At 39.0% G+C, this 24,842-nt stretch overlaps 2 long non-coding RNA genes across 2 annotated transcripts in view; both read right to left on the bottom strand.

Annotated features, from left to right (window-relative positions):
• The window catches only part of LOC133375221 (uncharacterized), a 38,353-nt gene that overhangs the window by 12,280 nt on the left and 1,231 nt on the right, over positions 1-24,842 (bottom strand). The gene's annotated exons all lie outside the window — the stretch shown is intronic.
• On the bottom strand, positions 3,778-8,200 carry LOC133375219 (uncharacterized). Its single transcript, XR_009760102.1, has 2 exons — positions 7,932-8,200; positions 3,778-4,692 (listed from the first exon to the last, which is right to left on the bottom strand). It is a non-coding gene; the product is annotated as an uncharacterized LOC133375219 (long non-coding RNA).

Below are 24,842 nucleotides of genomic sequence, written 5' to 3' on the forward strand. Positions count from 1 at the left end.
TAAGGTACTGAAGCCGCTGCCGCCATCTTAGTTAATGGCAGAGATATGCACGCATAGCACGCACGTGTGCCATCAACAAAGATGGCGGTGGAGGCTTCATTCCCCTTAGGGAAACCACAGCCGCCATCTTCATTAAGGGCAATGGGAAAGACTAGACAGGTAGGGGACGCAGGGGGTGTGAATGCGCACACCCACCCACCGGGGGCCAGGGCAAGCTGATGCCCAAGGGCCCCCACATGCCTGGAGCCAGCCCTGGCTCCAGTTATGTCTAATTCCATATAAAGATGTGTGCATTTTGAGGAATTGGTGCTAAATTCCAACAAATACTTGAACAGAACGCCAACACATTTTGATCCATTGAAGGGCACTTTACGCTATACTAGAATCTCTTTCTAGAAACGGTTATGCCTCAATCCAGTTTTCAACAAAAAACCCTGAGGAGGAACTTGAAATTGAAAGCCTGATTAAATAATTATAAACATTGATTTGGAATTTTAATCTTGAACACAGAATGTAAGGGCCACATAAGAAGGAAGGAAGCATAAATGGATAATTCTTCCATCTGGGTCATCTGAAAATTGCATCTGCCTTGAGCACACGTACCCCCCCCAGCTAACGTGAGCCTCAACCTGATTGTCCATAATGACTAAAAGAAACTATAACTGAATTAAACCACAACAGATAATCGTCATGCAGATAGAGAACATTTATTGTAGGGAGGAAAGGAATCCATGAAAGCATTTCTACGGTGAGCAGCTTCAGAAAAGTCAACAAGCCATTTTGTGCAGGAGAGTGAAATGACAGGTAAATTAAAATGACTCTAGACAAAGACCTTCTCTGGAAACTGGAAGCATCATCACTTTTGCGGGCCCAAAGAATATTCAGAGATCCATCAAGGGATGACAAGGGGACGTTCTCTGCATTCTCTTATCATATCAGTGTTGCAGCAGGTCATTATTTCTTCTGATTGCAATTTCTTTGTTATCATGATGTCTGAGTCTTTCATTGCTGTAGGTGTATGTCTGTCCTGTTGAGACACACTTCCTTCTTTAGTCTCTCTTTCAAATCCATTCTGCCTCATTCTAATCTGATTTCTTATTCAGGTCCTAATCTGATCAGTTAAATCTGAAGCTCTGGAATGGGAAACATAAAGAATGGGTGCAGCTTTTGTTTCTTTTCACATAAGTGGATAAAACTTGCAGGCATATGACCAGAGTGGAGTGAGCATGACAACTTTAAAGATGTTCTGTTTTCATGTATTTTAAAGTCTGTTTTTATGATGTTTCAATGTGTTTTTAGTGCTTTTGTTTGCCACCTTGGGCTCCTACTTGGAGGACGGGTTGGATATAAGTCTAATAATGAATAATAAATAAATAAATAAATAAAATTTCAAGTATATTACCAGAGTGAATTAATGATGACAAATTTCAACTAGGATCAAGGGTTTTTCTGGAAGGAATATTTATTCATGTATTAATTTTTTTGAAAAAAGAGGAAAGTTTCTATCAATTCCTTCAGGAGTGCATCCCTACTGAGGTTGTGAAATCTGCCAAATTTCAGAAATATTAGTGCTTTTCACATAAGGATAGACTTAAATATTTGGAAAGGGAAACCAGAAGAAGAAATTACTTTTCCTCCCTTACTTTGTTTTTAGGCAGTCAGACTGAGAACTGGGGCCATGCAGGAGGTGCCCCTGGGTAAGAAATATATCAAAGTTCAAACAAATAGGTCCAGGGGTTAAGATGCGGTGCAATTTCACCTTTGTGATAAAGAAACTAGGAATGTCACAGATTGTTCTGTCACATGCTCTTTGCCAAAAGTATCCTCTTGGAAGTAAAACGAGAGTTAATTACTGTGACTGAAATGCCTCCTACCCTGTTTTAATATTGTTGCTGCTGTACTGTTCTCATACTGTTTTCATTGTATTATTGTATTTTATCTCATTGTATTTTAACTGTTTTGTACGTCGCCTAGAGTGGCCTTTGGCCAGATAGGCGACACAGAAATTAAATGTATTATTATTTATTATTGTATGTACTGAAAATCAATAATTGGGAAAGAGTTATGCCATCCCAGTAGGCTAATGCCCCCTCTTAAAACTGACTGTCATATCCAAAGCTAGGAAGCAAATGCCACTCCTGTCCCTTCAACCAGGGTGAATTTCCCTCCCATCATTAGAGGAGGAAGTCTGCAGAAGTTTCTTCCATCAGGAGGAGCAGGTGAGAACCTCTTTAGACCAGCAGGGAGAATCAGATCTGGGCTATTGTTTGAGTTAAGGTGCCACCCCACTCACTTCTCCTCTAAGAAGGTCAGAGTCCTGGTCACCCACCCTTGGGCAGCGAGGGCGTTGCAATTTCCTTTTTTAAAAGTAGGAATTCTTGGGGGTGTTCCCCTTGGCCATTGCTGCCTCTCTTTTTTTAGCCTTATGTGATTGTCTCACAGTGGCCAGACTTGGGAAGATAGAAACATGTCTTATACTGGGCCAGACCCACTGGTGCATCTACACTGAGCAGCAGCAGCTCTCCAGGGATTCATGCAGGGGTCTGTCCCAGCTCAACCTGGAGATGCCAGGGGTTGAACGTCACACCTTCTGCATGCAGAACAGCTGAGCTACGGCCCATTCCTCATATCTCCCTCCAGATCTCCTCATCGCTCCCAGCTTCAGGTAGATGTGAAATAGCATCTGAGAGAGTATAATGCCCTGGGGCATGTCATAAGCCTCCAGGGGCCAGGGGTTCAAGAAACTCTCAGCCTGTACTACCTTCTGGAATCTCTGGCATCTCTTGCTGGGCACCAAGCACAGCCTTAAAAAATAAAGAAGCTGATGTGAGGTAAGGACACCGTGTTTATTGGAAAGGTTTTTTTGAAATGAAATGAAAGAGTTCCCACCCATGTAACTTTGTGCATGTACATATGCAACAAAGACAACAACGCTCACACAGACCCACCAAGGATAGTCTTCTGACAGTGAAATGACAAGCGGAGAGGAGGGGAAGGAGAAGGGCTGTAGCAGCAGATGCTGTGCTCATGAGAAAGTCCAAGTTCCATTTGTAACAAACCATCATCTCATCTTGCGCTTAAAGCCCACTGTCAAAAACTCCAATATGAGGGGAAACGTCAGAACACCATGGTTTCTCCCCGTTGTTTTGAAATCATGATGAAAATGATACATTTAAGATGTTTGGACTGTTTTTTATAAAAAAGAACAAAAAAACTATGCATTGCACTCTGTTTATTGGATAGATTTTTTAAAAAATAAAAAATTGAGCAGCTCTGTCACACACACCATAACACATTCTTTGCTCTGTTGAATCATCTTTGATGCTTTGTGAGACATTCCTACTTGCAGGATGTTCCAGATGAAATTGGATTCTATACTAGAACAGAATGTCAAACCACATTGATCCGTTGAGCGCCACCTTACAGAATACTAGTGGGAATCTCTTTCTAGAAATGGTGATGCCTTGATCCAATTTCAACAACAGTCCTGAGAGATACCTTGACAATGAGGGGAAATAATTCGACAAAACTCAGCTCAGGTCTTAATATCTGAGGAGGGAGAGTTCAACCCAGATGTTTAATTCTTTTGAAGAGGATGCTGGAATTGGACGTTGGGACCTTACACTATGATCAGACACTATGACTTTACTATTTTAGTGTTGAACTCTCAACACTCTCTTTCCTAAAATCACTTCTATCTCGAGCAATTCTCACCCAACCGGAATCGAAACCTGATTGCCCCAAAGGAGTAAAACACAGGAGGACCACAACAGATCATTTTGATGCAGATAGATGAGGTTTATTGCAGGGGGAAGAGGAGTTCACGAAAACATTTCTATGATGAGCAGCTTCAACAGGTGAACAATACATTTTGGGCAGAAGAGTGAAATGACAGATGAATGAGGAGTAAAATGAGACAAGGCATAAATACACAGTGAAAAAACAGATCTTCTCAGCAAAGTGGAAGCACCATAAACCTTGCAGACCTGAGAAATATTCAGAGATCCATCAAAGAATGATAAGTGAATTTGGGATCCCATGCATTTTGGTCAAAGTGTCTTCAGGTTGCCTTGAAAGAAAGGAAGAAAAAAGGTCCATATCTAAGAGAATTGGAGGGAAACCTAAAGGAAGCTTTGAGCAGCCAGGTGTAGGTCTGAGTGTCAGAGGTGATGAGCAATCATAGATCCAGTCTACTCTTGTTTATCTGGATGGGGAGGCTCAACATTTCTGGCACAAACACCCATACAATAATCTGCTGTGAATCCATTTTGTGCAATTCGGGTACCATTTCATTCCATTCCTGTGATGATCTTGTTCCCATTCAATGAAGGGACCAGCTCATCCTGCACAGCTGTCACCCGAGGAGATGTGAGCTTGTGCTGGGATTGTAAAGAAATGAGTTTGGTTGCATCAGGGGTGGGAAATGAATTTCAGATAAAGCATAAGGAAAGCTAGGGCCTGACAACCCTTCACATCTCTGGGCAGGGTTGTTGCTCAGGAGGTATGGGTGTCTGACAGCATCCAAAATCGATATGGGGATTCCAACAGACAGGGGAGGATGCCTGGGTGGTTTCCAGGGGAAAGGAACAACAACAGTATGAGGAATAGGAACAGGAATAGGACGGACTATTATCCGTGGCTGTGAATCCATCACTCCAAAGTTGATAGATGACGTTCCAGTCCAGAAAGCAGCTGGGGGGAGAGGGAATGGAATAATTTAGTCTGGTGAATGTTGCTGTGCACTTGAATACTAGTTTACTCATTTAAACAGGTAAAGGTAGGCAAGCCTAGTCAGCTGGAGGACCCTAACTCTCTCTTCTGGAATACAAACAGAAGAACCCAAACAGGAGGTCTCTTGCCACACTTCTAAAAATTCCTGTTTTTTTTAACAGCAGAAACAACTTCTGCAAATACACCACTCTTTTACCATCAAAGATTTTCCTTTACTTGTTGTTTGGAAGATGCAAACTGGACCGCCCTGTGCACGCATAAGGGAAGCTTGCATATCGCTTGCAAATCGATAAAATTTATTACAGTCATAGACCAAACAAGAACATTAAGATATGTATGAAACCAATATTTATCACTAAAACATCACTTTAAAAACCAAGTATTTTTCTTTCCACTTTTCCTGTAAGACTTAAAATTATGCTTGACATTTCAACAAAGTAGGAATTTATCAGACGATAATTCACCACGAGGAGCATCAGTTTCTCCGAAATATTTTACAGAACAGACAACATCAGCAGAGTATAATAATATTACATTCAATTAGTAGAAAGCTACTGAGAATCTCGCGCAAGTTAAGCAGACACCACAATCTTCCTGACACGGATAGCGGCAGCACAGAAACGAGCTCCCTTAGCTGTCACAAAAGAGACATGATCAGACAAAAGATAACCCACAGCGAAGCTTTCATCACTAGGAGGAATTCTCTGCACAACTGGTGTAATTAGAATGGCCCGAAGATCATGATAAAAAGGGCAGTGTAACACATGACAAACCGACTCCACTGCATCATTGCCACATGGGCATATCCGTTCATCATATTTCATCTTTTTGAATCTGCCCTCCAAGAGTGTCGATGGTAGCACATTCAATTTTGCAAGGGTAAACACCCTCCTAAACCTTGGGACAGTCAAATTAAACCAATGATGAGCCAGAGCAAATAACCTTGTGTTAAACCTAAGGTCTGGGTATGTTTCCGTCCTGGTTAAATGGGCTTGTAATTCTATGTCATAAATTCTTTGGAAAATGAGGGATTTTGCTTTGGAGAAACCCAATGTCAAAATCATAGGTAGAGAGAACCCTAAAGATAGTGACTTGCTTGTTAGGGACTTTTTCCATTTTGAGCAAAAAGCATCAGTTAATGTTAATGGGGCCAAACCTACCGGGACAAACAACCATTTTAGCCATAATTTAAATTTAAGCAACCAAATGTGGGCCTCGATCGTAATGAGACCTGCTTCTAGGCGCAATATGGAGTTAGGGACACAGGATGGAGTACCAAGAATTGATCTCAAAAGTTTTGTCTGAACTACCTCCAAAGGTGCCTAGTCATTATAAGTACCTATTTGGGCACCATATAATAGCTGGGCGATTACTTTGGCCGCAAAAATCTGAATGGCGGAAGGAACATACTGTCCTCCTTTCTTATAATAAAAGGAAAGAAGCCCCTTAGTGGTTCTGTGAGTGTTGGCAGTAGCATTGTTTACTTGGGGGCGCCAGGATCCTGAGGAATGAAATATCATCCCAAGATATCTAAAGGATTTAACCTGCTCTGCAGGATGATCGGTGATATGCCAACGGTGTTTTAATCTTCTTCTGGAAAAGACCACAACTTTCGATTTGTTATGGTTAATTTCCAGGAGCTCATTCTTGCAGTAACTAGCAAGGGCATTCATTAATCGTCTCAACCCCACAGGGGTCAACCAGAGGAGAAGAAGATCATCAGCATATAGGAGAATAGATGTAGGCCTCTTGGATAAACTGGGAGAATGATTTCCTATAGATGACAGAGTTTTAACCAAGGAGTTGATATATAGATTAAACAGCCTGGGAGCCAAAATGCATCCCTGTTTAACACCTTTGAATGTGGGAATGGCCTTGGATAGATGACCAGCGCTATTGCATCTAATTCGTAAATAGGTGGATTCATATAGACAACTTATTAGAGCAAGCAGGTGTCTGTCTATATTAGTAGACTCTAGCTTTTCCCAAGTTTATATCTAGGTGTCATGTTGAAGGCTGCCTTAAAATCGATAAATGCTGTATAAAGAGCTCCTCCAGGGGGCGTTGAATATTTTTCTATCAGATGGGATAAGACAAGACCGTGATCCATTGTGGAGCGACCAGCTCTAAAGCCCTCCTGTTCTTCCTCAAGAATATTTTCTTGTTCCATCCAAGTTTGAAGTTTGTCACTTAAGTGGCTGGCATAATATTTAACAGACTGATCGGTCTGTAATTGGCCGGATCAGATCTAGTACCTTTTTTGAAGATTGGAATAATTATTGCCAAGCCCCAGTCATCTGGAATGACAATGTCAGAGTCAATACGTGTGAATAGGGTAACTACAACCGGCGCCCACCAGTCAACATTAGCTTTGAAAAGCTCTGGTGGAATATTATCCAAACCAGGTGCTTTTCCTGATTTCAATTTAGCAATTAGATCGACTATTTCTTTAGAGGGGACAGGAGGCCATTCAGGGAAATCGTGACCCTGGGACTTGATTGGCTGATAATATATCTGTTCTCTTCAATAGATTTTGGTGAAGTGGTCTTCCCAGGTAGCCACTGATATATGATAATCCAAGTTAGGCATGGAACTAGGCTAACCCTTTGTGACTAATTTCCAAAAGGTAGATGAATCCTTTACTCTGGATGCTTTTAACAGACATTGCCAGTCTTCTTTTTGTGACAGAGCTTTTTTGACTTTAACTGTTCATAATGTTTTTTCTCCTTCATCCATTGTAAAAATAGTGGAGGGGAATTGGTGTCTCTATAAGCTCTATACTTTGCAATAAGGAGTTTCTTCTGAGCTATACAATCATGTTCGAACCAAGATTTGCAAATATTCCTAGACTGACAGTGAAATCCTACCTATGCCTACTCAGAAGCAAACCTCATTGAGTTGAATGGAGCTTGCTCTAGGTAGGGATGCCCATTGCTAAGAATGCACTTGATGCCACTGGATCAGGTCACACACCCAGGTTGAATCAAAGGAATCACACTGTTCCAGTGATCAGCATGGTCTTCCGTTTTCTCGGTGAGTCACACCAAATATGTGAGTCGAATCTCAAAATACCCTAGTTTTCTCGTTTGCCTCTTCCCAAATTCAGTTTCAAATACCAAAATCCCAAGCAAATATGCTCCAGAGGCACAGAGTACCTTCACACCCTCTTCTCACAAAGCATTTATGTAAAGACAACTTACCAACAGCAGGAAAAGATGACCCCCAAAAATCGTGGGACGCCAAAAGACACTGGTGGAAATAACTGAAATGGTGAGAGCATTTATACTGTTTCCTGACTTCCATATGGTGAGTCATCACTGTTCTTATAAAACATTCGGATCATTAAGGTATTAAAAACTTAAGAGCACATGGTAGATCCAGCCCAAGACAAGATTGGGGCAGGATACAGCATCAACCTGTCTGTTGTAATTAACAACCTAAATGATAGTAATTTAAGTGGAAAATGTGACATTCTCTTCTTTGATGATATGCCATTGTTGGTGTACCATTTCAAGATCCTGAATGGCACTCTGAAGCATTATTTCCTATAGAGAATTATACCCAGCAATTATACCCAGCAATTATACCCAGCTGCCCATGAGTGAACTGATCCTTCATAGGAAGCCTGTAGATATAATGAATTTTTTTCTTTCTTTCCAATGAATTGTGTATCTGTCAGACTTCAATGGGCAACCAGTTCCTGAAGGCAGTTTTCTCAACTTAGGGCTGAACAAATGGCACACTGAGTTCAGGGTCACAGGCACTACATCTGTGGAAACAGATGTTGGCTGTTTCTTTTAATGGATGACATTGAACAAAGTGAAGCTTGATCCACATAGGGTAGGAGTCCGAGTGAACTAGAGGTTGTTTTCAGATCCACTTAGGACAGAGGTAGGTGACCTGGGCTGTTTGGATGATGTTGAACCCCAGTTCTCATGATTCTCAACCATCATGCATGGGCAATGGTCAGGGATGATGAGAATTATACCCAGCAACATCAGGAGTACCAAGGATTCCTCCCCCCACTTTAGGATTTTCTAGCACTCATTTTACACAAACCAGAGTTGGCATATTAAGGTCTTCCTAGATGCACATTTACTTTTTATGTAACTGTATAACTAAAGTGCTTTGGAAGGTCATTCAGCATCTTGAAATGGTACACCAACAATGGCATATCTTCAAAGAAAAGAATGTCACATTTTCCAATTAATTAGGTTATTTAGGTTATTAATTACAGCAGACAGGCTGATGCAGTATCTTGACCCAATCTCATCATGGGCTGGATTTACTATGTGCTCTTAAGATTTTAATACCTTGATGATCTGAATGTTTGCCCAGAAGAGTGCTGAGTCAATATTTGGAAGTTGGGAAACCATATAAATCCTCTCACCATTTCATTCATTTCCACCAGTATCTTTTGGCTTCCCTCGATTTCTGGGGATCACCTTTCCCTGCTGTTGGTAACTTATCTTAAGAAAATCATTTCTAAGAAGAGAGTGTGAAGGCACTCTGGACTATATTTGCTTGGGAGTTTGGTATTTGAAACTGAATTTGGGAAGAGGCAAATGAGAAAAGTAGGGTATTTTCAGATTCATCTCACAGACTTGGTGTGACTAACCGAGAAAATGATGATCACTGGAACAGTGGGATAAGTTTGTTTTAGCCTGGGTTGGTGACCTAATTCAGTGGCATCAATCTCATTATTAGCAATAGGCATCCCTACTTAGATCAAGCTCCATTCAACTCAATGGGGTTTGCTTCTGAGTAGGCATAGGTAGTCTAGGAATATTTGCAAGGGATATGCAAGCTTCCCTTATGCGGGCACAAAGCAGTCCAGATTGCATCTTCCAAACAACAAGCAAAATCTTTGATGGTAAAAGAGTGGTGTATTAGGAGGCTGTTTCTGCTCTACAAAAAAAGGGGGGGGTTCCTGGAAGTGGGGCAAGAGCAACTCCTGTTTGGATTCTTTTGTTTGTATTCCAGAAAGAAGATAGAGTTGGGGTCCTCCAGCTGGCTAGGCTTGCCTACCTTTACCCATGCTCTTCTCTACCGAACTTCCTTCCATTGTAAACTGATATGCTCCGGGAAGCTGACCTGCCCCTCCTTCCTTTGTCTTCTTCTTCTACTGTCCGAGGACAGAGGAGACATCTTTGACTTTGCTCTCTCTCCTGAGCCATGAGGGCAATAGCCAAGTTTGGGCATTGCACCTCCAACTCCAAGTTAGTTAGTTAGAACTAGGTATGCTTTTCCTATCTACTCTGTATTTCTATAAATAAAGTAGCTTTTCTTATTGTGCTAAGTCTTAACTCTGAGTGCTCTAAATGCAGGGTAAAAGTCTGCTACTTTCATAAATACACAAATGGGCACAGATGCAGCTCAGACCACTGAGGATCTCTGCATATATATACATATTTCCATCACAGAGTCAACCAAAAATACAGGAGGCATTTTGAAAGGAACCTGTCATGGAGAGGCAGCCCTAATCTCTGCAAAAGCAAAACATGCTTTGAGACCCTTGCCTCAGTGCTCTTTAGGGATTAGCATTTGCTGACACAATTGAGCTGTTTGTTCTTCATCATCACTACCCAACATTCCCACATCCTCCCCTGTCTGTTGGAGTCCCCATATCAATTTTGGATGTTGGGAGATCCCCATTCCTCCTGAGCAGAAACCCTGACCAGAGATATGGAGGGTTCTCAGCCCCTAGCTTTCCTCGTCATTCATCTGAAATTCATTTGCCAGCACTGATGCAACCAAACTCATTTCTTTACAATCCTGGAACAAGCTCACATCTCCCCTGGTGACAGGCCCTGTGCCGCATGCAGGATGAGCTGGCCCCTTCATTGAATGGGAACATGATCATCACAGGAATGGAACAAAATGGAAAGAAAATGTAAACAACTTATATATATTTTTTTTACGACAAAAAGCTGGCCTGAATTTGGAGCTTTAAAGTTTAAAAACGGATGAGAGGTAATTATTAATTGATGGAAATATATTTTGGACTATTTTTCTCCTTGGACTATTTTTTTTTGGATGAATCTGCTGTTCGTATATGTTACTAATCGCTTGGTGTTGGCTGTACTGGGAACCAGGATTGTTTTGCATTCTTGGACGTAGATAAGAACTGTGTTGCGCTGGCTGGACTATAATAACAGGCCTGGAATATTAACTCTTTTGTTGGTGGAGGAAAAAAAAAAAGAAATAGACTGCTTCTAGGTTTTGGAACAGTGGTTAATATCAGAAATTAAAGGCTTCTTTTGAAAATGACAACTAAAAAAGCAACTAGGGCCCAGGAGCGAAGAGGTTCTATTGACCCACAGGAAGGGGCTATACCCCCAGATATGTTTCAAAAAATAATGGAAGGGATTAATGCTATAAAACAGGAAATGAAAACTGAATTGATAGATATAAAAGACTATATTAAAACACAAGTGGATGAGATTAAAGGGACAATTGGGCAAATAAAGGAGGATGCAAAAAATACTAAAGAAAAGGTACAAATCTTGGAGAATAGAACAGATATATTAAATCTGGAATTAGAAAAAAACTTGGACTATTTGGCTGTGACTGAAATGAGAAATAAAGAGCATTGTTTGAGATTCCGTGCAATCCCTGAGGAAATAGGTGAAGACATCAGAGATAAAATTGTTTTTTTTTTTTTTTATATAATTTTTATTCAAATTTTTCCAAAAACAAACAAAACAAAGTAAGAAAAAACATAACAATATTACAACAAAAAATGAAAATAAAATGGTTGACTTCCGATTTGTCACAAATCAGCTATAAGTATATAATATACATCAAACCTGTCCCTTAATATATATACATACATAGTCCCTTTTCTCCATAAGCTGTCTTAATTAATCATCAAATCCCAGTATCATCATTTTATTTTGATCTTTTGACAAAAAGTCTAAGAGAGGCTTCCAATCCTTAAGGAATGTATCTGTCGATTTTTCTCTAAGTAAACACGTCAATTTATCCATTTCTACTAAGTCCATTAATTTCAATAGCCATTCTTCCATTGTTGGTATTGATTCCATTTTCCACTTTTGTGCATATAATAATCTTGCTGCCGTAATCATATATAATATTATTCTTCCATATTTCTTTTCTATTTGTTTATCCATAAAGCCCAATAAAAAAAATTCTGGTTTTGACTGAATATTTATTTTTAAAATTTTTTGCATCTTCCTGCCTATCTGTGCCCAGAATAATTTTGCCTTTTTACATGACCACCACATATGATAAAAAGATCCTTCTTGTTGATTACATTTCCAACAAACATTAGAGACATTACTATACATTTTTGACAGCTTTTCTGGAGTCATGTACCAACGGTACATCATTTTATAAAAATTTTCTTTAAGATTATAACATAATGTAAATTTCAAGCCTTTTTTCCACATATTTTCCCATTGATCCATTTGTATGTTATAACCAAAATTTTTTGCCCACTTTACCATGCACTCTTTTACTTGTTCTTCCTCCATATCCATTTTCAGTAAAAGTTTATACATTTTCGCAATTATGTTTTCATCATTTGTACACAAACCTATTTCAAAATCAGATTTACTTATTTCAAACCCATACATTTTCTTATCCATTTTATATCTTTCTAACAATTGTAAATAAGCAAACCAATGAAAACTATATCCTTCCTTTATCAGTTGTTCTCTCTCTTTCATTGTGTATTCTCCATGTACATTTTCTAATAGATCTTGATAAGTTAACCATTTCTCTTTTCCAGTCATTTCTCTTCTATAAAACGCTTCTTGACTTGAGACACATAATGGTATTTTCGAAAAAAACCTTGGTTTATATCTATTCCATATTTTCAACAGAGGACGTCTTATAAAATGATTGTTAAAGTCTACGTTTACTTTTACTTTGTCATACCATAGATATCCGTGCCATCCCCACTTCAAGTTATGGCCTTCCAAATCCAATAGTCTTTTATTCCTCAATAAAATCCATTCCTTTATCCAGACTAAACAGCAGGCAGCAAAATAAAGTCTCAAATTTGGTAATCCCAGTCCTCCTCTTTCTTTAGCATCTTGAAGTAATTTAAATTTAACTCTTGGTTTTTTTCCTTGCCATACAAATTTAGAAATATCTTTTTGCCATTGTTTAAAAGGTAAATCAGAGGATATTAATATTCCAGGCCTATTATTGAAATCCAGCCAGCAGTTCTTATCTGTATCCAAGAATGCAAAACAATTCTGGTTGCCAAGACTAAACTTCTTTTACGACAAAAAGCTGGCTTGAATTTGGAGTTATAAAGTTTAAAAACGGATGAGAGGCAATTATTATATTTTGGACTAATTTTCTCTTTGGACTATTTCTTTTTGGATAAATCCGCTGCTCGTATATGCTAATAACTGTTTAGTCTCAGAGATAAAATTGTTAATGCTTTAGTAAAATTTCTGGATTTGAATGAAGATCGGATGGAATTTGAAATAGACAAAGTGTATAGAATTAATTCCAGATATGCAACAATGAAAAAAATTCCAGGAGATGTGCTTGTTCATTTTATAAAAAAGACGACCAGAGATATGGTATTACAGCAACACTTTAAAAATACCTTTAAAATTGATGGTAAGGAAATACTGGTGATGAAAGAAATTCCTATTAGACTTCTACGTAAGAGAAAAGAATATGCTTTCCTTACAGAAAAACTGTAAAATTCAATTTAGATGGGATGTTCCAGAAGGAGTGATCTTTACATTCAGACAACAGAAATATAGATTGAATACTGTTCAAAAAGCAAGGGACTTCTTGAGAAAAGCTTTAAAAGATATGGAAGAAGATAAACTCAAAGATATGGATATAATTCCTGGGAAACAAAGTCAACAAGGATACGCAGAGGAGGGGAAGGAAGATGATGGATTAAAAGGAGCATCAGGCACATTTTAAAATACACGCTTAAAGATGGATTACAAATATCTAACTTGGAATATAAATGGAGCCAACACGGCGCAGAAGAGAAAGAAAGTGTTTCATTATTTGAAAAAATTAAAATTGGATATAATTTGTTTACAAGAAACTCATATTAAGAAGAAAGATTCCAAATATTTGATTTGTAAAAATTTGGGTGAAGAATTTATTTCAGCTGGACCAAAAAAAAAAAAATGGAGTTGTTCTTTACATTAACCCACAATTGCTTCCTAAATTGGTATTACTGGATGATAGTGGTAGATTTGTGGGGGTTGAAATTACTTTACAGGGTACAAACATTTTGATAGTGGGTATTTATGCTCCCAATGAAGATAAAACAAGGTTTTACACAGGACTTATGGAAAAATTGTCAGAGTTTTCATATGATCATTGGTGCGTCATGGGTGATTGGAATGGGGTAATCTCACCAAAAATTGATAGGCTTTCTGAAAAAAATATCAAAGAGACACAGGGTAAATTACCGAAGATTTGCTTTGAACTGATGGAACATTTAGAATTGGTGGATACCTGGAGATATATAAATGATAACGCAAAGGAATTTACTTATTTTTCAGAAAGACACAAAACATTCTCGAGGATTGATATGATTTGGATGTCTAAAATTTTAGCGAAGGATATTTTTAAAATGGATATATTACCAAAAACTTTTTCGGACCACAATCCTGTGATATTAACCTTAAAAAAAAAAAATCTTGGATTTAGATGGAGACTAAATGAATCTTTACTTCAGAATGACAAAGTAGTACAAGAATGTAAGAAGAAATTAAAAGAGTTTTTTGAACATAATTTACATAAAGGAACAAGTGAAAATATCGTTTGGGATACAAGTAAGGCATTTATGAGGGGATATTTTATTAAATGTAACTCTGAATTAAAAAAAAAGAAACAACAGAAAATGCAATTAATTTTGGAAGAAATAAAACAAAAAGAGGAAGAATTGAAAAAGAATCCAACTAAAGTTTCTATTGTAAATCAAATTAAAATGTTACAGAAACAAGTGTCAATGTTGACAGTTAGAGAAATTGAAAGGAAACTAAATTTTGCTAAACAAAGGACTTTTGAATTTGCAAATAAACCTGGGAAATGGTTAGCATATAAATTAAGAAAAGAACGTCAAAAAAATATTATTTTAAAGATACAAGAAGGAGATGAGACGCTGACAGATAATGTAAAAATCAAAAAGATTTTTCATCAATATTATTCAACATTGTACAAGTGTCAGGAAATTCCATCTGAAAAAATAGAAGAGTATATATCTAAACAGAATTTGCCTAAAATTACAGATTTTCAGAGACAAGCTATTAATGGCCCTATTACGTCAAGAGAGATATCTGAAGCTATAAACAAAATTAAATTAGGAAAGGCGCCAGGACCAGATGGGTTATCTGCAATGTATTATAAATGTTTGGAGGAAGAACTCTTGCTACCTTTACAGTCTACAATGAATTTTATTCTGCAAGAGGGAAAGATACCGGATAGTTGGAAAAATGCTAATATAACATTAATACCTAAAGAGGAGCAAGATTTAACTAAAACAAAAAATTATCGGCCAATATCTCTATTGAATAATGACTATAAAATTTTTACAATGATCTTGGCAGAAAGATTGAAAATAATATTGCAACAATTTATTCAGGAAGATCAATCAGGGTTTTTACCTAAAAGACAATTACGTGACAACGTCAGGAATGTCTTGAATGTGTTGGAATATTTAGAACAACGAAATGATAAACAAGCAGCTTTGATTTTTTTAGATGCTGAAAAAGCATTTGATAATTTGAATTGGAAATTTATGTTTCAGGTTTTGGAGCAAATGGATTTTGGAGACAATTTTATAAAATGGATTAGATCGATTTATACATCTCAGAAGGCCCAGATAATTGTTAACGGAGATTTAATGGATTCATGTGAAATACAAAAGGGTACAAGACAGGGATGTCCATTATCTCCCCTTTTATTTATTCTGGTCTTAGAAGTGCTGCTTAGAGATATAAGGCAAGATAAAAGGATTTCGGGATTAAAGATAAAAAAAGAATAATATAAATTGAGAGCATTTGCTGATGATTTGATAATTGTACTAGAAAACCCTTTGGAAGGAATTCATATATTGATGGACAAATTAAAAGAATTTGGACCGTTAGCAGGATTTAAGATCAACAATCAAAAAACAAAGACGTTGGTGAAAAATTTAACTTTAAGGGAACAGAAAGAGTTAATGGACAAGACAGATTTTACAATAGAAAAAAAGTTGAAATATTTAGGTATCATTATGACAAATAAAAACTCAAAGTTGTTTCATAATAATTATGAAAAATTATGGACAGAGATTAAGAAAGACTTGCTAAGATGGGATAAACTACAACTGTCATTAATGGGTAGAATATCTGTGATAAAAATGAATGTATTACCGAGAATGATGTTTTTGTTTCAAACAATACCTGTAATATCCTCTGATTTACCTTTTAAACAATGGCAAAATGATATCTCTAAATTTGTATGGCAAGGAAAAAAACCAAGAGTTAAATTTAAACTACTACAAGACGCCAAAGAAAGAGGAGGACTGGGATTACCAAATCTGAGACTTTATTTTGCTGCCTGCTGTTTAGTCTGGATAAAGGAATGGATTTTATTGAGGAATAAAAGACTATTGGATTTGGAGGGCCATAATTTGAAGTGGGGATGGCATGGATATCTATGGTATGACAAAGTAAAAGTAAATGTAGACTTTAACAATCATTTTATAAGACGTCCTCTGTTGAAAATATGGAATAGATACAAACCAAGGTTTTATTCGAAAATACCATTATGTGTCTCAAGTCAAGAAGCGTTTTATAGAAGAGAAATGACTGGAAAAGAGAAATGGTTAACTTATCAAGAACTATTAGAAAATGTACATGGAGAATATACAATGAAAGAGAGAGAACAACTGACAAAGGAAGGATATAGTTTTCAATGGTTTGCCTATTTACAATTGTTAGAAAGATATAAAATGGACAAGAAAATGTATGGGTTTGAAATAAGTAAATCTGATTTTGAAATAGGATTGTGTACAAATGATGAAAATATAATTGCGAAAATGTATAAACTCTTATTGAAAATGGATATGGAGGAAGAACAAGTAAAAGAGTGTATGGTAAAGTGGGCAAAAAATTTTGGTCATAACATACAAATGGATCAATGGGAAAATATGTGGAAAAAAGGTTTGAAATTTACACTATGCTATAATCTTAAAGAAAATTTTTATAAAATGATGTACCGTTGGTACATGACTCCAGAAAAGTTGTCAAAAATGTATAGTAATGTTTCTAATGTTTGTTGGAAATGTAAACAACAAGAAGGATCATTTTATCATATGTGGTGGTTATGTAAAAAGGCAAAATCATTTTGGGCACAGATAGGTAGGAAGATGCAAAAAATTCTAAAGATAAATATTCAGTCAAAACCAGAATTTTTTTTATTGGGTTTTATGGATAAACAAATAGAAAAGAAATATGGAAGAATAATATTATATATGATTACAGCAGCAAGATTATTATATGCACAAAAGTGGAAAATGGAATCAACACCAACAATGGAAGAATGGCTATTGAAATTAATGGATTTAGTAGAAATGGACAAATTGACATGTTTACTTAGAGAAAAATCGACAGATACATTTCTTAAGGAATGGAAGCCTCTCTTAGACTTTTTGTTGAAAGATCAAAATAAAATGATGATACTGGGATTTGACGATTAATTAAGACAGCCTACGGAGAAAAGGGATTCTGTATGTATACATTAAGGGACAGGTTTGATGTATATTATATACTTATAGTTGATCTGCGACAAATTGGAAGTCAACTATTTTATTTTTATTTTTTGTTGATGTATTGCTATGTTTTTTTGACTTTGTTTTGTTTGTCTTTTGAAAAATTTGAATAAAAATTATTAAAAAAAAAAGGAATGCAACAAAATGGCACTCAAATTGCACAAAATGTATTCACAGCAGATGATTGTATGGGTCAGACAAAGAAGAGCAGACTGGATCCATGATTGCTCATCACCTCTGACACTCATACCTACAACTGCCTGCTCAAAGCTTCCTTTAGGTTTCCCTCCAATTCTCTTAGATATGGAGCTTTTTCCCTTCTTTCTTTCAAGGCAACCTGAAGGCGCTTTGTCCAAAATTCAAGGGATCCCAAATTCACTGCTCATTCTTTGATGCATCTCTGAATATTCCTCATGTCTGCAAGATTTATGATGCTTCCACTTTGCTGAGAAGCTGTCATTCTCTGTGTACTTATGCCTTCTCTCATTTTACTCCTCATTCATCTGTCATTTCACTCTTCTGCACAAAATGTATTGTTCACCTTTCTGAAGCTGCTCAACATGGAAAGGCTTCCCTGCACTCCTCTTCCCCCTACAATAAACCTCATCTATCTGCATCCAAATGATCTGTTGTGGTCCTCTCATGTTTTAGCAGAGCGTGGAAGTAAATAGTTACAAATAACGAGTTACTTGTAATTTATTACTTTTTTGAATAACGAGTTGGTAACATCATTACATTTTGCTGGTAATAGAAGGACTAGTAACTTCATTACTTTTGAGCTGTAACGTTTCCAGAGTTAACTTTGGGTGTTATTTGGGTGGGAGCAGGGGAAGTCTTCTGCTTCTCTAATTTGTGGATAAAAGCTTGTGCTTCAAATTGAGCTTCTGTGCAGCATCACTCTTCCCTCGTGCTCTATGGATGCTTAGGAGGCGACAAGGGAGAGCAAAACAGGTGGAGAAAACAATTGTTTAAAAATGGACAGGTGTGGAGGGAGAAAAGAGCTGGAGGGCAAGGAGGCAACAGAGAAATAGACATGAAGAACTGGCTGCGGAGATGAGAGATGACGATGACGACTTGTGTGTGTGTGTGTGTGTGTGTGTGTGTGTGTTTGTGTGTGTGTGGTGAGCAAAGCTCAAGATGGCTTCTACACTTTGATTTCAAGTGAATTACCTTTCCACTTATAAAAGTTTTTTTTTTTAGGTTGGGCTTGATGCACAAGAGAATGCAGCATTGGCTTAGTGTTTCTTGACCCCATTTCCCTTGGAGGCTTATGGGGTGCCACAGGGCACTATACTGCCTCAAACACTATTTTACATCTATAGGAAGCTGGGAGATATCGTTAGGAGATTTGGAGGAAGATATGAGGAATGGGCCATAGCTCAGTAGAAAAGCATGGAGAAAGTGCCATGTGCAACCCCTGGCATCTCCAGGTTGGGCTGGGAGAGACCCCTGCATGAATCCCTGGAGAGCTGCTGCTGCGCAGTATAGATGCACCAATGTGTCTGGCTCAGTATAAGACATTTTTCTATCTTCCTAAGTCTGGCCACTGTGAGCCAATCACATAAAGCTAAAAAAAAAAAAAAACCCAGCCAGGGCCAAGAGAAACATGCCCAACAACTCCTACTTATATATATATATATATATAAGTATATATATATATAGCAAAGCCCTCACTGCCCAAGGGTGAGAGTGGGTCCATAAGTGACTGTGGAGGCCAATTCTGGATCCACACAGCCTCCCACAGTGAGGACATAGGTTTCCAGATGGCAGATGGTTGCAATAAGGATTTGTTTGATGTGCATTCCACTTAGCTTTTTTGTCCTGTTCGCCCTGCATTTGTGATTCTTTGAAGTCCACAGCACCTTTGATAATAGGCGGCCTCCATTTGGGCCGTTCATGGGCCAAGACTTCCCAGTTCTCAATGCTCATGTTACTTTTTTTAGATTTGCTTTAAGAATGTCTTTAAACCTCTTTTGCTGTCCACCAATATTCCATTTTCCATCCTTAAGTTGGGAGTAAAAGTAGCTGCTTTGGAAGACGGTGATCAGGTATTCAAACATCATGGCCAGTCCAGTGAAGTTGATGTTGAAGGAACAATCAGGGAGAGCTACCCATTGCTGGCAAACTCTGAACATCTTGCGAGAGCCATCAGCAGGCCTCCTGCTGTAGCATTTCGCCAGCCTCCTAATTTATGCAGATTGTTAGTGAGAGCTGTGCTTAAGCCACCTATCACCAATCCTGGGTCTCATCCATGTCACTCCAAACGCTGTATCACCTATGTGTACCTCAGGGCGACAGCTACTTTTACAAGTACTAGGACAGGCAGGACCTATTACATCAAACAGAACATCACCTGCAGGTCCTGCAATATAATCTATCTCATTGAATGCAAAAGACCAGGATGTCATATCCAATAGGTAGGAAAAACCACAACTGACCTATGCACATGCTTCAGAAACCACAAATCGGCAATCTTAATGAAAAAAGTGGAGCAACCAGTTGCAAAACATTTCAACACTGAGGATCACAGCCTGTTGGACTTTTCTATAACAGCGATAGAAATGCCAACAGATGCAGCAGCATTGACTAAAAGGGAGAACGTTTGCATTTATTCTCTGGACACATTGGCTCCATTGAACTCAATGGGGTTTGCTTCTGAGTAGGCATAGATAGGATTTCACTGTCAGTCTTGGGAAATTTGCAAGTGATGTGCAAGTTTCTCTGATGTGGGTGCAGGCGGTCCCTTTTACATCTTCCAAACAACAAGCAAAGGGAAATCTTTGATGGTAAAAGAGTGGCGTATCTGCAGAAACTGTTTCTCTTCTTCAAAAAAAGAGGAGTTGTTAGAAGTGGGGCAAGAGCACCTCCTGTTCGGGTTCTTTCATTTGTATTCCAGAAGGAACATAGATTTGGGGTCCTCCAGATGGCTAGGCTTGAGTACATTTACCTATGCTCTTTACCTGCTTAAATAGGTAAACTAGTATTCAAGTGCACAGCAACATTCACCAGCCTAAATGATTCCACTCCTTCTCCCCCCAGATTCTTTCTGGAATAGAATGTCATCTATCAACTTCGGAGAGATGGAAGTGCTCCTGTTACTGCCATGGCCACAGCCCATTCCTATTCCTATTCCTTAATCTAATTCTCCTGTCTACACACCACACCGGCATCCTCCCCTGTCTGATGGAGTCCCCATATCAATTTTGGAAGTTGGCACATACCCATTCCTCCTGAGAAACAACCTTGCCCAGAGATATGGAGGGTTCTCCGGCCCAAGCTTTCCTCGTCCATTATCTGAAATTCATTTCCCACCACTGATACAACCAAACTCATTACTTTTCAATCCCAGAAGAAGCTCACATCTCCTCTGCAGCGTGTGCAGGACGAGCTGGCCCCTTCATTGAATGGGAACATGATCATCACAGGAATGGTACAAAATGGCACTTGAATTGCACAAAATGGATTCACAGCTGATGATTGTCTGGGTTTGATGCCAGAAATGTTGAGCCTCCCCATCCAGACAAACAAGAGCAGACTGGATCTGTGATTGCTCATCACCTCGGACACTCATACCTACATCTGCCTGCTCAAGGCTCCTTCCAGGTTTCCCTCCAATTCTCTTAAATATGGAGCTTTTTTCTTCCTTTCTTTCAAAGCAACCTAAACACATTCACCAAAATTCAAGGGATCCCAAATTCATTTATCATTCTTTGATGGATCTCTGAATATTCCTCAGGTCTGCATGGTTTATGGTGCTTCCACTTTGCTGAGAAGATCTGTTTTTGCCACCACACCAAAGAAGACTCGTGACACAGTTATGGGATAATGTTATATTTATTTAAAATATAACAATTGTATTAAATCCAATTGCTGCCAAATACCAAATTAAAGCAACCTCAGGCAGGTGAGGATACCTATCTGAGAGGGATTTATCCCTCCTGTTTACTGGGCATGTCAGTCTCTTCAGACCATGACTCCCTAGCAAAGTATGTGGGTCAACTTATCCCTCCTGATATCTAAGCATGAGGTCTGGCAATGACTCCTGCTCTGTCTGATATTGCAACTGTGTTGGCCCTTGCGAATGAGCAAGTCCTGGCACAATTGCTTCTGTTTTCTTTTCAGTGGCCGAAGCCAGCTGTGTCAATGATGGATATATAGGAGCATACGGATGTGGAGCTAGCTTACTGCCAATACTATTTAAAGCTTCCCCGCATATTTGCAAACTCTGTCGTTCTTTCCTTTGCAAAGCTTCGTCATCCCATACAGAATAGTAGTCCAATTGGCCTGGTTTATTTTGTTCCAAGTACAGCCTAAGTGGTATTAGCCGTCCAAAATCAAAGGAACCGTCTCCTGCCCACTGCTGTTCTGGAAGGAGATTAAATGCTCAGGGAGACCGGGAGATGAGATATGAAATTGAGGAAGCATCCAAACTAGTAAATGTGGTAGTAATGGGTGACTTCAACTACCCGGACATAGACTGGCTGCATATGTGTTCCAGTCATGACAAAGAAGCAAAGTTTCTAGATATTCTAAATGACTATTCCCTAGACCAGTTGGTCATGGAACCGACCAGAGGGACGGCAACCCTGGACTTAATCCTCAGTGGGGACCGGGACCTGGTGCGAGATGTAAGTGTTGTTGAACCGATTGGGAGCAGTGACCACAGTGCTATTAAAATAAACATACATGTAACTGGCCAATTGCCAAGAAAATCCAACACGGTCACATTTGACTTCAAAAGAGGAAACTTCACAAAAATGAGGGGATTGGTAAAAAGAAAGCTGAAAAACAAAGTCCAGAGGGTCACATCACTCGAAAATGCTTGGAAGTTGTTTAAAAACACTATATTAGAAGCTCAACTGGAGTGCATACCGCAGACCAGAAAAGGTACCGCCAGGGCCAAGAAGATGCCAGCATGGTTAACGAGCAAAGTCAAGGAAGCTCTTAGAGGCAAAAAGTCTTCCTTCAAAAAATGGAAGTCTTGTCCAAATGAAGAAAATATAAAAGAACACAAACTCTGGCAAAAGAAATGCAAGAAGACAATAAGGGATGCTAAAAAAGAATTTGAGGAGCACATTGCTAAGAACATAAAAACCAAGAACAAAAAATTCTATAAATACATTCAAAGCAGGAGACCATCTAGGGAGACAATTGGACCCTTGGATGATAAGGGAGTCAAAGGTGTACTAAAGAACGATAAGGAGATTGCAGAGAAGCTAAATGAATTCTTTGCATCTGTCTTCACAGTGGAAGATATAGGGCAGATCCCTGAACCTGAACTAACATTTGCAGGAAGGGATTCTGAGGAACTAAGACAAATAGTGGTAATGAGAGAGGAAGTTCTCGGCTTAATGGACAATATAAAAACTGACAAATCACCGGGCCCGGATGGCATCCACCCGAGAGTTCTCAAAGAACTCAAAGGTGAAATTGCTGATCTGCTAACTAAACTATGTAACTTGTCCCTTGGGTCCTCCTCCGTGCCTGAGGACTGGAAAGTGGCAACTGTAACGCCAATCTTCAAAAAGGGATCCAGAGGGGATCCCGGAAATTACAGGCCAGTTAGCTTAACTTCTGTCCCTGGAAAACTGGTAGAAAGTATGATTAAAGCTAGATTAACTAAGCACATAGAAGAACAAGCCTTGCTGAAGCAGAGCCAGCATGGCTTCTGCAAGGGAAAGTCCTGTCTCAGTAACCTATTAGAATTCTTTGAGAGTGTCAACAAGCATATAGATAGAGGTGATCCAGTGGACATAGTGTACTTAGACTTTCAAAAAGCGTTTGACAAGGTACCTCACCAAAGGCTTCTGAGGAAGCTTAGCAGTCATGGAATAAGAGGAGAGGTCCTCTTATGGATAAGAAATTGGTTAAGAAGCAGAAAGCAGAGAGTAGGAATCAACGGACAGTTCTCCCAATGGAGGGCTGTAGAAAGTGGAGTCCCTCAAGGATCGGTATTGGGACCTGTACTTTTCAACTTGTTCATTAATGACCTAGAATTAGGAGTGAGCAGTGAAGTGGCCAAGTTTGCTGACGACACTAAATTGTTCAGGGTTGTTAAAACAAAAAGGGATTGCGAAGAGCTCCAAAAAGACCTCTCCAAACTGAGTGAATGGGCAGAAAAATGGCAAATGCAATTCAATATAAACAAGTGTAAAATTATGCATATTGGAGCAAAAAATCTGAATTTCACATATACGCTCATGGGGTCTGAACTGGCGGTGACCGACCAGGAGAGAGACCTCGGGGTTGTAGTGGACAGCACAATGAAAATGTCGACCCAGTGTGCGGCAGCTGTGAAAAAGGCAAATTCCATGCTAGCGATAATTAGGAAAGGTATTGAAAATAAAACAGCTGATATCATAATGCCGTTGTATAAATCTATGGTGCGACCGCATTTGGAATACTGTGTACAGTTCTGGTCGCCTCATCTCATAAAGGATATTCTAGAGTTGGAAAAGGTTCAGAAGAGGGCAACCAGAATGATCAAGGGGATGGAGCGACTCCCTTACGAGGAAAGGTTGCAGCATTTGGGGCTTTTTAGTTTAGAGAAAAGGCGGGTCAGAGGAGACACGATAGAAGTGTATAAAATTATGCATGGCATTGAGAAAGTGGATAGAGAAAAGTTCTTCTCCCTCTCTCATAATATTAGAACTCGTGGACATTCAAAGAAGCTGAATGTTGGAAGATTCAGGACAGACAAAAGGAAGTACTTCTTTACTCAGCGCATAGTTAAACTATGGAATTTGCTCCCACAAGATGCAGTAATGGCCACCAGCTTGGACGGCTTTAAAAGAAGATTAGACAAATTCATGGAGGACAGGGCTATCAATGGCTACTAGCCATGATGGCTGTGCTCTGCCACCCTAGTTAGAGGCAGCATGCTTCTGAAAACCAGTTGCCGGAAGCCGTAGGAGGGGAGAGTGTTCTTGCACTCGGGTCCTGCTCGCGGGCTTCCCCCAGGCACCTGGTTGGCCACTGTGAGAACAGGATGCTGGACTAGATGGGCCACTGGCCTGATCCAGCAGGCTCTTCTTAAGTAAACAATGGCCATCTTTTTTGGCACAACCAGATGAGCTGTCCCAATCTCAACGCAGCCGACAACTTTTCTTTCCCTTTTTGTCCAAATTTTTCTACAATTTGGCCCAATGGACTGTTAGGGTCAATTTTACTTGGTTTTGGTCCCATATCAAAATTATCTACTTCACACACTCTATGGGGAGGGGACATAATCAAACACTCCGTCTCTCTGCTTTCTTTCACTAATATGTTCTATTCAGAGAGAGACTTACAAGCACACATCACTCAGAAGGTAAAGCTTATTGAGGAAGTCCGGTGCAGAATG

The sequence above is a fragment of the Rhineura floridana genome, chromosome 22, assembly GCF_030035675.1.
Source record: "Rhineura floridana isolate rRhiFlo1 chromosome 22, rRhiFlo1.hap2, whole genome shotgun sequence".
Lineage (NCBI taxonomy): Eukaryota > Metazoa > Chordata > Lepidosauria > Squamata > Rhineuridae > Rhineura > Rhineura floridana.